Source organism: Elephantulus edwardii, unplaced genomic scaffold, assembly GCF_000299155.1.
Source record: "Elephantulus edwardii isolate Elephantulus edwardi_28Jun2011 unplaced genomic scaffold, EleEdw1.0 scaffold00467, whole genome shotgun sequence".
NCBI classification, from domain to species: Eukaryota; Metazoa; Chordata; class Mammalia; order Macroscelidea; family Macroscelididae; genus Elephantulus; species Elephantulus edwardii.
Genome location: NW_006400217.1, coordinates 613,157 through 618,798, shown reverse-complemented (window position 1 = coordinate 618,798; position 5,642 = coordinate 613,157). Strand labels below are relative to the sequence as shown.

At 39.4% G+C, this 5,642-nt stretch overlaps 1 pseudogene; it reads right to left on the bottom strand.

Moving 5' to 3' along the window:
- Window positions 1-819: 819 nt before the first annotated feature.
- Window positions 820-3,500, bottom strand: LOC102847725 (annotated as a pseudogene).
- Window positions 3,501-5,642: the final 2,142 nt, after the last annotated feature.

Below are 5,642 nucleotides of genomic sequence, written 5' to 3'. Positions count from 1 at the left end.
CATCAACTTATGGCTGTGAATAATGGCTCTTTCTTCTTTACTAAAAATTATAAACATGTTCAGGGTAAGTAACTAAAAAAATGTACCTTTTTAATGGTCTATATTTCATCACATCAATCAACTGTGATGATGACTTAAAAGTTAAGAATTATGCACTCAAAAAAATATATGCTGCTTAAGACATAGCACCCTAGACAATCAGGGCAAAACCAAACAAAAACTCAATATAAAATGACATAAATCAAATGGATTGTTTTACCAAAAGATCACAAAACTTAAACGTGTATTTTAAGATTTCACACATAAAAAGGAAAAAATAAAACAACTGTTAACACATTTTAAATAATGCATTAGAAATAATAAATAAAAGTTTAAAAAAATAGATTTAATTTAAATGTTGTGCATGTTCATTTTGCTAAATGAGACCTCTTCCGTGCCAAATAATAGTATGCTGTTCATTTTGGTAATGAAATTATGCAGATAAATATCCAAGGCATATATACATATTTGCACAGGATCTTTCCCCTCCCCACAGTTAACAGAAATAAAAATTGCATTCAACTTCTACATGTATAAACACTCTTGATTCCTAATGGATGGATTGAAAGGAGGTAGGCTTACAGTCTGAATTTCCAATTTCTTCCTTGAGGGTCTGCCCTCCACATATTTCCCCAAATCTTTCTGTAATGTGCCTGTGCTCGGAGATGACAGCAGAAAAAAAAGGGTAATGATGGGATGAGACAGCCTGGGTTACAGAGGGTGAATGAATCCAGTCTTCTTAATGTCTTTACTTAGGCACTCTCAATTTCACTTAAATGTCTATATCTCTAAGTCTAGAACTATGAAAGCTTCCTTTTTAGAAAGAATATCGTTATTGAAAGTGCTACAGGAATTGCTTTGACCATGGTACAAATCAGCATCCAACCATAAAACAAATTGTCCTCCTCCACCATCAATTTCAAAAGAACTTATGTCTCCATTGATGAAGTATGAGTTTTCATCATTCCACTTGAAGACCTTGAAATTGGGGCTGAAAGTGTAAAGAATATTTTCACCCATGCCATAGCAATGGTCACTGCACTTGAAAGGATGAGTTGCATATGCTCCAAAAATCTAATTTTCCTTATCTTTGATGACCAGTAGGACAGGATGATCGAGTAATGCTGACTTCTGATAGAGCATCTTCAAGCTGGCGCCAATGCTCTAAGATGCTATAGGAAAGTCTCCCTGGATACCCCGGCACTCATGCTGGAAGACACCGGGCCAGCTTCTCTATGTGCCTGTTCTCTAGCTGCACGTTCTCTCCCTGCTCTTCACCTTTTCAAAAGTGATGATCTCACAGTTCTTGGTGGTTGGTTTACTGAAGAAGTTGCCAAATATTTAGTTCTTCCTTTTCCACCACCACAAAGCCTTGCTCTTTGGCATCCTTCTGGTAGATGTCTGGAGACAACTGAACAAAAAACGTGCACAAATGATCCAGCCTCTCCCAAGGAGCGGCAAACCAGTACTCGGGCTGTTTTCTTCATTTACCGTACTGCTGGACCATGGCCGCAATGAGGGTGGTGAAGGATTTTCTTTCTGATTTTTCCACCTTGATGCACAGAAACATGGAAGGAGTCTTATTTTCTCTTCTTTTGAGGAAGTATATCTTCAATGGGTACCTGAAGTCTCTTTAATAGCCATAGCTGAGTTTCGGATTTATTATCCATTTGTGCAGCTGTTGTCCAGAGATGATTCCAAAGAGGAGTCTCGGGACTCTTTAATTATATTTTCTTCTGTAGAAGGGCCCAGTTACAGAGGAAGAGGTGGGCTCTCTTTCACCCAAGTTTTATCTGGCTTTTTCTTTTTCTCAGTTGAGAGATCATTCTCCTGGGGAAGAGAACTACTAAGTGTGATATCTATTCCTAGAATAAGAATAGATAATTCTGCCTTCTGTAAGTTTTCTGGGGACTGTGATACTTCTCTTAAAAAAGTTTTTCTGGGGACTGTGATCCTTCTTCTTAATGAGTTCAACTTTATCTAAATCTTCATATATGTTCAGTGCATTTTCCCATTGGCTTTCCCGACAGCTAGATTGCTTGTCCACTTCTGGCATTTTATCTTTCTTCTCATAGCCTTCTAAATCTAAGTCTCTCTTCAGTTCAGCATCATTTTATGCTCCTGAAAAGTTCAGGGCTGACTGCATCTGCTTTTCTGTGGTAGAACTAATTATTTGCGACTAAGCTTTTCTTAGATCCTCTGGGTCAAGACATTCCTTTCCATTGTCTCTTTTGTCCATCCCACTCTCAGTTTGAGAAGAAAGTTCATCTAAGTCAACAAAGGAATCATCTTCCTCTAACAGGGAGTTTTCTTTGGCTGTAGAGTCCAATGTAGTTTCAGGAGGTTTCTTGCTGACTCCAGTCACTGTGACTGATCAGTTGGTTGCCTCTAGGGAGTATTTGAATTTCTCTAATTTTCCTGACACAGGGCTGACTGAGGGCTTCACAGGTGTATCAACAGCTGACTTCGAAAGGTCTTGTTGATTTGGCATCTGTGCTGATGGCTCTTTCTCCATTCTGTTGTTGTTTTTCCTTATTAAAAGATTTAAACTTACTGAAGGAGTTGTTATCCTTTTCAGAAGCCAGAGTCTTCCCATTCTCCAGGCAAGGGCAAAGCATCTTTGATCTTCACGTGGAAAATGCCATTGTAGAGGGCAATGGAAACAACCTCTTCCATGGGGCAGATGAGGCCATACTCCTCACACCCATTTTCAATTACCAGGATATCGGACTTGTGAAGGTTGAACATGATATTGTTGGGTGTGACAGTTATGACACCTCCAACTTCGTTCTTTCCGTCAGTGAAGTATTGATAATTCATTTTTTAAAATTTTACGATCCTGGCTCATCTTCCTCAGATGTAGATGATAAGACTCGTTCAATGAAGTTTAAGGCCTTTCTTGCGAAGTTAGCATCAGGCAGTTTGTTATATTCTGCATCTGATGATGATGAAGACAGTAGCACCAGGGCTAGACGATGATAACTTTAAGGTACTGGTTGGAAAGTTGGCATCTGGCACAAAAAGGATAATGGTGTGAGTGAAGAGTTCAGTTCTACTAATTTATTTGGGGTGATGTTAAACTTCAGTTCTACGGAGCTGAACAATCCTGGCTTTCTGTAGCATACTCCATAGAACCATGGGGTTTCTGGACTACCATCTTTTCTTTTTAATCATGTGTTTTGTTCTGATTGTCATCAACACTATAGCATCTCTTTAATTCTGTACAACTGATATCCTTTAACTGATTGTGTGTTTTCTCGTCTTTTTCTCATCGGCAGTATATTCCTCCTCTTCTGCAGAGATGTTACACTTATCTTGTTTGCAATGACTGTATTAGCATGGTCTTTTTCAGTCTGACTTCTAGAAGCTATAGCTGATGCTGTCTCTGCATTTTGCTTGGCTAGTTTTTTTCTTTTTCAATAGGCAAAAAAACTTTGTTTCCATTCCTTCTTCTCTTCCTTAGTATTCTTAATTTTAAAAATTAAAGATTTTGAAAGTCTGTCTTTTGAATCAATGTGTCATAACCCTAAAGGGTGGGTCGCCGGCTCCTCCGACCAAAGGAAGGGGTTATGATGCTCAAATTTCGGAGTGGGGAGGAGCGCATCCTTCAGTGCCCTCCGCTGACCTTCTGTCCTCTCCTTGAGTGCTATGTCTTGCTGCCCCTGCTGCTGCATCTGCAGTTAAGGAATCAACCGCCCAAGGCTTGTGGGCCTGCCGATGGCAGCGAGCACATCTTTTTTTTTTTAAATGAAAGTTTCTAAAGAACTTAGATGTCCATTCATTCACTGTTGTGTACGTTCCTCCCTATCCCCCAGTTCATTTTTTTCCTTTGGAAAAAATTATTTCATTGTTATACAATCCTCCCTACACCACCACCACCACCCACCCCTGTGGACCACTTTACTATGCAATTCTTATTCTGGACTCTAATAATATATTCCTTTGATACAGTTCTCTCCTTCATCTATTTCAATGCCATGTATATTATTCATGCCTTTTTTTTTCTGTTTCCCCCCCAACTCCCATATCAGTCGTGTTCTAAAACAGTGGCATTATGCAGTATCTGTCCTTTTGGGACTGAGATATTTCACTCAGCATAATGTTCTCCACAGTCACTCATTTTGTACAATATTTCATGAGTTCTTTGTTTTACAGTGCTGCATAATATTCCATTGTGTGAATATAACACAGTTTCTCTAGCCATTCGTTTGTTGATAAGCACTTGGGATGTTTCCAACTCTTTGATGATGTGAACAAAGCAGAAATAAACATGGGTGTGCATATATCTGCTTGGGTGGCAGTTCTGGTTTCTTTGGGATATAATCCCAGTAGTGGAATTGCTGTATCAAATGGTATTTCTATTTGCAACTTTTTGAGAAAGTGCCATGCAGGCTTCCATAGAGGTTGCACCATTTTACACTCACAGTAACAGTGAATAAGGGTTCCAGTTTCTCTGCAGCCTCACCAACATTTGTTGTCTGCTGTTCTGTTAAACTTTGCTATTCTTACAGGGGTGAGATGATAGTTGTTTTGATTTGCATCTCTATTAGAGCTAGGGATTTTGAACATTTCTTCATGTGTTTTCCATCTGAATGTCTTCTTTGGTGAAGTGTCTGCTCATATCCTGTGCCCATTTTACAATTGAGTTGTTTACCTTTATCTTGTTGTGGTGCTCGAGTATTCTATAAATTCTAAATATGAATCCCTTCAGACATGTTGTCACCAAATATTTTTTCCCAGTCTCTGGCTTTCCTTTTTACCCTGTTGGTGAAGTTTTTGGATGTGCATAGGGATTTTCCTCTCCCGTCTTTCCGTGAGATACCTGAGTGAGGGGTGAAGATGAGGAAAGTTCTGCCTCTGTTCCCGGCCCGGATTCCCAAAACTAATTCTCTGGCAAATGGCATCCTCCTGGGCCCTTCTCCCGTCTTTCCGTGGGAGACCTGAGTGAGGCGTGGAGATGAGGAAAGGAGTTGAAAAACAAATTCAATCCATGGGTGGCAATACTTAAGGAAAGTTTGGGTAGAATGTTGAATGATCCAGAATGTATAAAAAGAAGATGGAAGGAGTACACAGAGTCACTGTATAAGAAGGAATTGGCTGACACAGAGGAATTTCATGAAATAACATGTGAGCAAGAACCTATGGTGATGAAGGAGGAAGTTCAAGTTGCTATGAAGGAATTGGCAAAAAACAAGGCTCCAGGAGTTGACTGTATACCAATTGATTTATTTCAATAAACAGACAGTGCCCTGGATATGCTCACTACGTTGTGCCAGGAAATCTGGAGGACAGCCAGCTGTCCAACTGACTGGAAGAGATCGATATTTGTTCCCATTCCAAAGAAAGGTGACCCAAGAGAGGGTGCAAATTATCTAACAATATCATTGATATCACATGCAAGCAAGATTCTGCTGAAAATTATTAAAAAAAATGTTTGGAACAATATGTCAACAGAGAAATGTCAGATGTGCAGGCTGGATTTCGAAGAGGCCGTGGTACTAGGGATATTATAGCGAATGTCAGATGTATCTTAGCAGAAAGCAAAGAATACCAGAAGAATGTCTATACAGAGGAATTTAAAGAAATAACATATGAGCAAGAGC